Below are 12,785 nucleotides of genomic sequence, written 5' to 3' on the forward strand. Positions count from 1 at the left end.
TGCAGTATATGCAGAACCAGAACCTGCAAAAGCAGGAGAGGAGGCGATGGCAGCGTGGTGACGAGACTGATGAGGACATGGACACACTTCTCTCAAAGCACAGGCCCTGGCAATTTGGCCATCTTGGTGGCAATGAGGCAGGTTCATGCCATGGAATGCTGATTCTGGGCCCAGAAAACAAGCACAGACTGGTGGGACCGCATAGTCTTGTAGGTCTGGGATGATTCCCAGTGGCTGCGAAACTTTTGCATGTGTAAGGGCACTTTCGTGGAACTTTGTGACTTGCTTTCCCCTGCTCTGAAGCGCAAGAATACCAAGAGGAGAGCAGCCCTCACAGTTCACAAGCGAGTGGCCCTCTGGAAGCTTGCAATGCCAGACAGCTACCGGTCAGTCGGGAATCAATTTGGAGAGGGCAAATCCACTGTGGGGGCTGCTGTGATCCAAGTAGCCAACACAATCACTGAGCTGCTGCTATCAAGGTTAGTGACTCTGGGAAATGTGCAGGTCATAGTGGATGGCTTTTCTGCAATGGGATTCCCTAACTGTGGTGGGGCAATAGACGGAACCCATATCTCTATCTTGTGACCGGACCACCAAGGCAGCCAGTACATAAACTGCAAGGGGTACTTTTCAATGATGCTGCAAGCACTGGTGGATCACAAGGGACATTTCACCAACATCAACGTGGGATGGCCAGGAAAGGTACATGACCCTCGCATCTTCAGGAACTCTTGTTTGTATGAACAGCTGCAGCAAGGGACTTACTTTCCAGACCAGAAAATAACTATTGGGGATGTTGCAATGCCTATAGTTATCCTTGGGGACGCAGCCTAGCCCTTAATGCCCTAGCTCATGAAGCCATACACAGGCACCCTGGACAGTAGTCAGGAGCAGTTCAACTATAGGCTGAGCAACTGCAGAATGGTGGTAAAATGTGCATTTGGACGTTTAAAAGCACACTGGCGCAGTTTACTGACTCAAACCTCAGCGAAACCAATATTCCCATTGTTACTACTGCTTGCTGTGTGCTCCACAGCATCTGTGAGAGTAAGGGGGAGACATTTATGGCAGGGTGGGAGGTTGAGGCAAATCGCCTGGCTGCTGATTACGCACAGCCAGACACCAGTGTGGTTAGAAGAGCACAGCAGGGCATGCTGCACATCAGAGAAGCTTTAAAAACCAGTTTCATGGCTGACCAGGCTACGGTGTGAAATTTCTGTTTGTTTCTCCTTGATGAAAACCCGCCCCCTTGGTTCACTCTACTTCCCTGTAAGCCAAACGCCCTTCCCTCCCCCGTTTGATCACCGCTTGCAGAGGCAATAAAGTCATTGTTGTTTCAAATTCATGCATTCTTTATTAATTCGTCACACAAATAGGGGGATAACTGCCAACGTAGCCCAGGAGGGGTTGGGGAGGAGGGAAGCACCAGGTGGGGTAAGGGAGGAGGGAAGGACAAGGCCACACTGCACTTCAAAACTTATTGAATGCCAGCCTTCTGTTGCTTCGGCAATCCTCTGGGGTGGAGTGGTTGGGTGCCCGGAGAGCCCCCTCCCACTGCGTTCTTGGGCATCTGGGTGAGGAGGGCTATGGAACTTGGGGAGGAGGGTGGTCGGTTACTCTGCAGTGGCGGTCTGTGCCTTTCCTGCACCTCAACCATACGCCGGAGCATATCAGTTTGATCCTCCAGTAGCCTCAGCATTGCCCCCATCCTGCGTCCTCTCATCATGCTGCCACCACCTGTCCTAGCGTTCATTTGTGCTTTCCTGGACTCTGCCATTGTTTGCCTCCACGCATTCTGCTGGGCTCTTTCAGTTTGAGTGGACTGCATGAGCTCAGAGAACATTTCCTCACGAGTGTGTTTTTTTCGCTTTCTTATCTGCGCTAGCCTCTGGGACAGAGATGCTAGTGGCAGCGTTGAAACATTTGCAGCTGCGGGAGGAAAAAAAGGGAGAGTAAAATTTAAAAAGACACATTGGCCATTTAAAAGGAGGGGCTGATGTTTTCGGGTTAACATGCAGCACAAACCCAACTAAACCCCCCCACATACCCAATTCTCTGGGATGATCGCTTCACCCCTCTCCACACTGCGTGGCTAACAGCAGAGATGATTTCTTCTCAGCCACAGGCACACAGCCCATCAGGAATGGCCACCTCCGAATGTCCCCTTAATAAAATTCCCCTATTTCAACCAGGTGACCATGAATGATATCACTCTCCTGAGGGTAACACAGAGAGATAAAGAATGGCTGTTGCTTGAATGCCAGCAAACACCGGGACCACACGCTGCCATGCTTTCTTGTGCAATGATTCCAGACTACGTGCTACTGGCCTGGCGTGGGTAAAGTGTCCTACCATGGAGGACACAGTAAGGCTACCTTCCCCAGAAACCTTTTGCAAAGGCTTTGGGAGTACCTCCAGGACAGCTTTATTGAGATGTCCCTGGAGGATTTCTGCTCCATCCCCAGACACATTAACAAACTTTTCCAGTAGCTGTACTGACCACGAATGCATCCCAAGTCTTCAGGGCAAATTAATCATTAAACACGCTTGCTTTTAAACCGTGTATTATATTTAGAAAGGTACACTCACCACAGGTGCCTTCTCTGCCTTCAAGGTCCAGGAGCCCACCTTGGAAGGGTATTGGCTCCTGGCTGTCGGGGAGAACTGTTTCTCTGCTTGCCTGGGGTGCGCTATCTTCAACCTACCCCTCCTCATCATCTTCCTCATCCCCAAAATCCTCATCCCTGTTGCGTGAGACTCCCTTGTAGGAGTCCATATACAGGAGTGGGGTAGTTGTAGGGGCACCCGCTAGAATTGCATGCAGTTCATCATAGAAGTGGCATGTCTGGGAGTCTGACCCTGAGCGGGTGTTTGCCTCTTGGGATTTTTGGTAGGCTTGCCTAAGCTCCTTAAGTTTCACAGGGCACTGCTGTTGGTCCCTGTGATAGCCTCTGTCCTTCATGCCCTTGGAGATTTTTTCAAATATTCTGCCATTTCGTCTTTTGGAATGGAGTTCTGATAGCATGGATTCATCTCCCCATACATCAATCAGATCCAGTACCTCCTGTTTGGTCCATGCTGGAGCTCTTTTGTGATTCTGGGACTCCATGTTCACCTCTGCCGATGAGATCTGTATGGTCACCTGTGCTGATCAGCTTGCCACGCTGGCCAAACAAGAAATTAAATTCAAAAGTTCGCAGGGCTTTTCCTGCTTACCTGGTCAGTGCATCCGAGTTGTGAGTGCCGTCCAGAGTGGTCACAATGGAGCACTCTGGGATAGCCCTCAGAGGCCAATACCGTCGAATTGCATCCACACTAACTCAAATTCAACCCTGCGATATCGATTTCAGTGCTAATCCCCTCATCGGGGAAGAGTACAGAAATCGATTTTAAGAGCCCATTAAGTCAACAAAAATGGCTTCGTTGTGTGGACGGGTGCAGGGTTAAAGCTGCTAAATTCGATTTAAACTCGTAGTGTAGACCAGGGCTAAGAGGGTAGGGTAACCAAATTCTATCAAGTTGCAGATAATGGTTCTGGAGAGTCTCCCTTGTATCACAGTATCATTACTATTCTTTCCTATTGCCCAACAAAGAACAGCTCTTAAGTTCTCTCACAAGCCTCTGAAATTAAAAATCTTGTCCCTCTTTCCCGTCTCCTAGACTGCAAACTTTGCTTGTCCTTTTATTGCCAATCCAAGCTTACAGAAATTTCTCAGTTGATTATCTATATAATTAATGAGTAAAGAATATCATAATCCAAGATGCAGAATTTTTATGCTATCCTGTATTTAGATACTCATTTCTCTCCTTGAATTGATCTGTAGCTTGGCACTAAAGGTTCTGATGTGTTCATTTCCACCACATTTTTGTTGGACAGGTTTAATTTTTTAGCACAAGTACACTTGACGGTCAAACTTTCCTACATTCTTAGAGTTTATCCCATCAGGTCAGGGTTCAGGCCGATCACCTGTTTTTTAAATGGGCTTTTTCAATGGCTAAACAGAGAGCTACGGTTTCGGGGCTGTCAATCCAAAACCTTTCAACAGCACTAAATTCACTGCTCTTAAAAAACACCAAATCAACCTCCTGTCCTCCCCCACCCTGCCCTAAAATAAACACCAATAAATCCTTTGCTTTCCTCTGAAGTTTATTTCATCTAAGCTGAGCACAGTATTAGCTTCCAGAAGGACAACATCAGACTCTTTACAGTATCAGGTCCATTGGGGTGGGCACTCTGTATTTGAGTTAATGACCACACCCCCTTCACAACACTTGCCACTATAGACAGACTGGCCAATAGATGCTACTGTTGTAGCTCGACGTACAGAAGAAACCAGTAAGAAGTCAGCATTTTCCTGCACATATTTCCTGTGCCAAGATCGGGGATTATACAGAGATGATTCAGATACCACTGTGTATTAGTCGGCTAATACTATCTTTAAGCAATGACCAACAGAGCAATGGAGTTTCTTTCCATCCAGCTAAGAGTATTAACTGCTCTTGCCAGGCTAAGCAGCACAGAGTTAACCTCCACACCCCAAGTCCTAGAATTTGAACTCACACTGTCACAGTCGCAGTGTGGTACACTGATACTATGCCAGCCCTTTCAGAACAAACTCCTAGACACTGTTTTAAACATTCATTCCCTCCAAAACTGCAAATTAACCAGATCCTCAAGCTTTAAGCACTCACTGATAGACCAATTCTCCCACTCTAAAATGTTTAAAAAAAGCTTTCAAATTGTATTGTTAGATTTATTCCTCATATGTATCTTTTTTAAAAAATGTTAAAAACATGTAAAGCAAAATGAGATTCTATTACCCAATGAAGAATATATGTACGATTTCAAGCTTTTGTCCCCAGAGGTCAATGCACCACTACCATTTCAACATCATTGCAGAAAACGACAAAATCTGCTATGATGTATAATACAGTACCCCTGAATCAAAACAATTTGCTCATTTGAAGATCTAAACTTCATCAAAACAAAAATGTGCATATTATTCATACAAGGCTACAGCATGCTATTTGCATGCAATCAAAACAAAGGGCTTGTCTTGACCTACCTCCAGCTCACCTGCAGGTTTTCCCCTAAACACGTTTCCCCTAAACACCACCCTATTCATGTTCACACCCCCACTCACCTCTATCAGTGTTAAAAGCATGGTAGCCACCACTCTCAGAACTACAAGGAAGATCTCAAGGGAACTGCAGTGAAGATGTGCAACCACAAGTAATCACTACAATCGTGATGGCATTTCCAATCTCTTCCCAGAAGCCCCTGACTGTCAATCTGCCTCTGCTCAGCTCCTTCAACCCCTTTGCTGAGATTTTGGCTTGCAATTTCAGTTTCTCCAGCTTCACTCATCTGTTTTTTGATACAGCAGAACAAGCCCTTGTGTCACATGGCAGTCATCTTGCGGTATGAACACACATGAATGCTGGTATGGCTTTGGGCTGAATTGAGCAAAACCCACAACTTTATGTGTACAAAGAGCACAAAGCAGCATACTGAGTTGTTGCACTATTAAACTTGGGATATGCACTCAGTGTGTGTGTGTGTTGGGGGGTCATTTTACTCCCTCTTACTGTCCAGTGTGGCTGAATAAGAGCTAGTCACACCTTAGTCTTGCGAATTCCAGAATTAAACCACCTTACATTTCTTTCCAAAGTTAACAAATGTTCAAGCTCTGAATTAGTTTATTAATTGAATATATAGCACTTTTAATGTTATATGATGTAAAAGCAATTATTTTAATCTAACTGCCTAAAACGCTAGGATCATTTTTTATATTTTACAGTAAAAATCTCAATTATCTCATTTACTGTGACAGATTAAGCAGCACTTAAAGAGATCTCATCCTTTCTGTCTCGCTGTAGGATGTTACTTGCACAGTTTTTAGTAAGGTATCTGCACAGTAATTGTTTTGTACTCACATTTTATAATGCCAATAACAGCTGCTACTGCGATAGGCATTATATGAAAACTTTGGTAGACTAGGGAGAGGAATGTAGTAAATATATACAGAAACAAAGTGTAATATTTTATTATACTTCAGCACTAAAAGGTAACATCCATATAGTATGATTGGTTTATAAGACTATGTCAAAAGACTAGGTATACATGTGAGTAGACGTGAAGTAAAATATTTTATGTTTTTAGCACAAAATTAAAGACAATGAGGAACAGAAAGAATATGCAGAACAACATGGCAATGAGGATGTATAGTATAACCATCATGGTTACATTATATATCTACCTGTATGTAAGAATGTTCAGTGTCTGGTATTAAATCAAGTCATCTAACAGTTTACACTTTTTTTGGGAGAAGAGTATCTAATATCCAAAATAACTGGTGTGTAAATCAGTAACTACTACTTATGGAATACAGTGAAATTTGCCTTTCACTGTATTCCATCATCTTCCTTTCCAAATGCAAACAGATGGATATCGTACCAAAAGGAGTGAAGGTAAAAAATCCATTACAATCTACATACCACACAGACTATGCTGACAGCTTGTGCCACACGCTCTCAAAGAAACTGCGGAATCACCTGATCAACATCCTCTACAGCAAACAGGGAAAGATTAAGAATGAGCTCTCAAAAATGGATACTCTCATAAAAAAACAACCTTCCATAAAAACTTCCTCATGGCTGGACTTCACTAAAACTAGACAAGCCATTTACAACGCACACTTTGCTTCTCTACAAAAGAAAAAGGACATTAAACTTTCTAAACTACTACATGCCACAAGGGGCCACAGCAATGGTTCCCTCAACCGACCCAGCAACATTGTTAACCTATCCAACTATACTCTCAGCCCAGCAGAAGCAGCTGTCCTATCTCGGGGCCTCTCCTTCTGCCCCTCCACCCCCACGAACATGATACAGTTCTGTGGTGACCTAGAATCCTATTTTCGACATCTCCGACTCAAGGAATATTTCCAACATACCTCTGAACAATACTAATCCACAGAGACCTCCCTACCAACACTACAAAAAGAAGGATTCTAGGTGGACTCCTCCTGAAGGTCGAAACAGCAGACTGGACTTCTACATAGAGTGCTTCCGCCAACGTGCACGGGCTGAAATTGTGGAAAAGCAGCATCACTTGCCCCATAACCTCAGCCGTGCAGAACACAATGCCATCCACAGCCTCAGAAAAAACTCTGACATCATAATCAAAAAGGCTGACAAAGGAGGTGCTGTTGTCATCATGAATAGGTCAGAATATGAACAAGAGGCTGCTCGGCAGCTCTCCAACACCACTATCTACAAGCCATTACCCTCTGATCCCAATGAGAGTTACCAAAAGAAACTACAGCATTTGCTCAAGAAACTTCCTGAAAAAGCACAAGATCAAATCCGCACAGACACACCCCTGGAACCCCGACCTGGGATATTCTATCTACTACACAAGATCCATAAACCTGGCAACCCTGGGCACCCCATCATCTCAGGCATTGGCACCCTGACAGCAGGATTGTCTGGCTATGTAGACTCCCTCCTCAGGCCCTACGCTACCAGCACTCCCAGCTACCTTTGAGACACCACTGACTTCCTGAGGAAACTACAATCCATCGGTGGTCTTCCTGATAACACCATCCTGGCCACTATGGATGTAGAAGCCCTCTACACCAACATTCCACACAAAGATGGACTACAAGCCGTCAAGAACACTATCCCCAATAATGTCACGGCTAACCTGGTAGCTGAACTTTGTGACTTTGTCCTTACCCATAACTATTTTACATTTGGGGACAATGTATACCTTCAGATCAGCGGCACTGCTATGGGTACCCGCATGGCCCCACAGTATGCCAACATTTTTATGGCTGACTTAGAACAATGCTTCCTCAGCTCTCATCCCCTAACGCCCCTACTCTACTTGCGCTATATTGATGACATCTTCATCATCTGGACCCATGGAAAAGAAGCCCTTGAGGAATTCCACCACAATTTCAACAATTTCCATCCCACCATCAACCTCAGCCTGGTCCAGTCCACACAAGAGATCCACTTCCTGGACATTACAGTGCTAATAAACAATGGTCACATAAACACCACCTTATACCGGAAACCTACTGACCGCTATTCCTACCTACATGCCTCCAGCTTTCACCCTGACCACACCACACGATCCATCGTCTACAGCCAAGCTCTGCGATACAACCGCATTTGCTCCAACCCCTCAGAGACAAACACCTACAAGATCTCTATCAAGCATTCTTACAACTATAGTACCCACCTGCGGAAGTGAAGAAACAGATTGATAGAGCCAGAAGAGTTCCCAGAAGTCACCTACTACAGGACAGGTCTAACAAAGAAAATAACAGAATGCCACTAGCCGTCACCTTCAGCCCCCAACTAAAACCCCTTCAACGCATTATTAAGGATCTACAACCTCTCCTGAAGCATGACCCAACACTCTCACAAATCCTGGGAGACAGGCCAGTCCTTGCCTACAGACAGCCCCCCAACCTGACGCAAATACTCACCAGCAACCACATACCACACAACAGAACCACTAACCCAGGAACCTATCCTTGCAACAAAGCCCATTGCCAACTGTGCCCACATATCTATTCAGGGGACACCATCACAGGTCCTAAGAACATCAGCCACACTATCAGAGGCTTGTTCACCTTCACATCCACCAATGTGATATATGCCATCATGTGCCAGGAATGCCCCTCTGCCATGTACATTGGTCAAACTGGACAGTCTCTACTTAAAAGAATAAATGGACACAAATCAGATGTCAAGAATTATAACATTCATAAACCAGTCGGAGAACACTTCAATCTCTCTGGTCACGCGATTACAGACATGAATGTTGCTATATTACAACAAAAAAAACTTCAAATCCAGACTCCAGCGAGAAACTGTTGAATTGGAATTCATTTGCAAATTGGATACAATTAACTTAGGCTTGAATAGAGACTGGGAGTGGCTAAGTCATTATGCAAGGTAACCTATTTCCCCTTTTCAGAGTAACAGCCGTGTTAGTCTGTATTCGCAAAAAGAAAAGGAGTACTTGTGGCACCTTAGAGACTAACCAATTTATTTGAGCATGAGCTTTCGTGAGCTACAGTGAGCTGTAGCTCACGAAAGCTCATGCTCAAATAAATTGGTTAGTCTCTAAGGTGCCACAAGTACTCCTTTTCTATTTCCCCTTGTTTCTTCCTACTCCCCCTCCCCCACCGACGTTCTTGTTAAACCCTGGATTTGTGCTGGAAATGGCCCACCTTGATTATCATACACATTGTAAGGAGAGTGATCACTTTAGATAAGCTATTACCAGCAGGAGAGTGGGATGGGAGGAGGTATTTTTTCATGCTTTGTGTGTATATAAAAAGATCTTCTACACTTTCCACAGTATGCATCCGATGAAGTGAGCTGTAGCTCACGAAAGCTTATGCTCAAATAAATAGGTTAGTCTCTAAGGTGCCACAAGTACTCCTTTTCTTTTTAGTGAAATTTGCCTTAAGTAACTAGTCAAAGGACACACAAAATTTGGTTGCTTAGTGGAGGTTGTATTCTAGTCAATGTGGAACAGAATTGCAGTCCCAATGTTTGGGAGTCTTTGGAATCATCTTTTTAGACAGGAGGTTGTTCAAAAGGAGTCTCCTGTAGGTTTTTTGGTTCTCCCCCCTCCTTTTCATTTTCTGTGGCAAAAAGCTGACAAAGGCTGCTGTCTCTGCACATGAGAGAGAGAAATCAGTCTAAAATGGGGTTAAAACTAGTGACAACATGTCAAAACTGAATAACTGCCTCATGAAGGTAGAAAACAAGGCATTTTCTAGGCCATTGGGTCACTTTGCAAAAGAATATGGACCGTTAAGGACACTAATTCAAGTAGTTTCCTTGTGTATTGAACAATAACCTTCAAATTAAAGACTCAGAGGTGCATGGGTTCGTGCATGTGTATGGGCAAAGGATCTAACATTGTAAACACATTTGAATAACAAAGTTTTTTGTCTGTTGGGCCTTAGCTACATAGGAAATGCAAAATTTAAATTGTCCATGACAGTTTCCTTTGCAGAGCAGCGTAATCCCCTTGGGCCTTGATCAGCCCCTGCTTTGGTAAAACACATGGGAAGTAGCCCAGGCACAGAAAATGTTTGCAAGGAGACTCCAGCGAAGTTCTGCTGGGGTTTGCCTCCACAGGTATTGACACGGATATCCAAATTTAGTTAAACCTAGGGATCCACAGAGACAAAGACGAATCACAGAGACCCACCATGCCTCTGCATTACCACTAGCTCCCAATACAACTCCCACGCCCCACCCACCCATCTTTGCAACACCGCTCTATTGGACCCACACTTTCAGCGATTCCTCTTGGTTATAGCTGACCAGAGTGTGACTCACACAACAGATAATACAACCCAGGCTGTATTGCATTGTCCAGGAAATTTCCAATGAGCTGAACACAGGGACAATGTGTTTTCCCAGAGCCCTGCCTATTTCCCCTTCCACTGCAGCTCTGTGGAATCCAGAAGCAGCCTCCCTGGGGTACGTAAGAAAAGGGGAATAATGCTGAAGAGGCTGCTGACCACCTTTTCCACACAGAAGTTTTTTTGGCAGGTCCAAGTGCAGCATGCACTCTCCAAGCATATACCTGGCGCTTGTGGAATGACTGTCTGGGCCATAGTCCTTTGGAAACAGTGGCCACTACACACAAATGCTGTTGGCTTCCTAGAGCTGAGTCTCCTGCGTAAGCAGTATTCTGCCATATTTTATAGAGAGTGTGTGTGTGTGTGTTTTGCATTCCAAGATTTGGGCCAAGATTGATTTTATTCTCTCATAATATTTTATGGTTATTAGACTGCAATAAATTTTACTTAAGTTAGCTCTGGATTTAAATATGGCAAAATGGAAGGGTGCCAAATCTACAGTATACCAAGCATTTGGATTATTTTGATTTATTTTATTTTTTTTACTGTTACATTTTATAACAAGACACTATCTGTTCAGTTTAGAAACCTACCCTTCCAAAAAGCCAAGGGAGGGTGTGCAACATTGGAAGCAGATATGCACTGCTGGTTTAGTTTCTTCTTGCATCTTACCAGCTGTTTTGTTTTTTATTTAGGAGAGAACAGTGTTGTCACCATCTGTTTTTCAGAGGGGGAAAAAGAGTTCTGCCCAAACAAGTTAAAAACAGAAAGGACTGAAGCAGAAAAAAGGCGAAGTGTTGGAATGGAAACATGGTCAACTTGTACAGAAAATAAAATTAGGAATGAAACGTTCAGCATTTTTAATGGTTTTATTATCATTGTCTAAATAGCCATCTGTGACAAATAAGCAAGACAAACGTGAGCCTTCACCAAGAAGGGAAGTTCAATGGTCACTTTTTTGGAAATAGTTCTGAAACAATGTTACAAAGAGTATATGCACAACCTCTGTTTTCCCTCAAAGAGCATTGTCTGAAATAACTATTTTTCATAATAGAAAATAAGATAACTACACTGGTTATTAAAATAAAATTCTTTACTCTTTCATATTTTCATAATACAGATATAAATGATTCCATTCTAGCAATGCATATAAGAGAGCATACTAAGTTTAAGTTATGAAGACCTATGTTTGAAGATGTGCCATTGGTCTGCCTACAATTTGACAAAGTCAAAATTTGACCAGCTCTGGATCAGTTGACAACACTATATAATAGTATCCAGATTTAAAATGTCATGTTGTATGGATTATAAGTCAAAGCACAGCTTGTTAACATAATTAAAAATGATTTTGACAAGTTCGCCTGCTCTCAAGTTATTAACAAAACCTTGTCTGCTCTCAAGGCTCATCAGGATTTGGAGGTTTGTATGTCAGAGTAAACTGTGGCAAACCATGGGGATGGGGAGGGAAGGCAAGCTAGAAAGGGAAAAAATTGCTTTTCACTTTTATATCTGGATCATCTTAATTGATCCCAGCAGATTCGCTCATTCAAACAGCTTATTAACAAATGAACTTAGAGGATTTTACTTTCACTAGTGGTTGTTTTCAACCGTGGCTCTCAACCTTTTCAGACTACAGTACCCCTTTCAGAAGTTTGATTTGTCTTGTGTACCCCCAAGTTTCAACTCACTTGAAAACTACTTGCTTATAAAATCAGACATAAAAATACAAAAGTGTCCAGCACACTATTACTGAAAAAATGCTTACTTTTCATTTTTACCATATAATTATAAAACAAATCAACTGGAATATAAATATTGTACTTACATTTCAGTGTATAGTATGTAGAGCAGGATAAACAAGTCATTGTCTGTATGAAAATCTAGTTTGTACTGACTTTGCTAATGCTTTTTATGTAGCCTGTTATAAAGCTAGGCAAATATCTATATGAGTTGTACCACCTGGAAGACCTATGTACACCCTGGTTGAGAACCACTGATTTACAATACTTTGGGGCATGAGAGAGAGCCTCTCCTTTTCTGTGGAGGAAAATGTTAACCCTTAACACTCAAGTACTTGAAGTTCTATACACTTTATTCCAGGGTTATTAATACATTCTGTACATTGTTACACATTTTAAAAATCAAGTCTCCCCTATCACAGAGGTACTGCCTATAAATAGGTGAGGCAGATTTTATTCCACCTGCAGCATTAATGTTAACTGCTTACTATGGGAATGTCATGTTACTTGTTGCTGTTCAGAGTGAATCAGATGCTGAGCCCACTATTAAAATCTCTGCAGTCCCATTCTTCCACATACTAAGTTTTAGACATGTGTAAAGATGCTTTATTACATACATTCTGAAAAACCATTAAAGAAATAC

Source organism: Eretmochelys imbricata, chromosome 10 (assembly GCF_965152235.1).
Source record: "Eretmochelys imbricata isolate rEreImb1 chromosome 10, rEreImb1.hap1, whole genome shotgun sequence".
Classification (NCBI taxonomy): domain Eukaryota; kingdom Metazoa; phylum Chordata; order Testudines; family Cheloniidae; genus Eretmochelys; species Eretmochelys imbricata.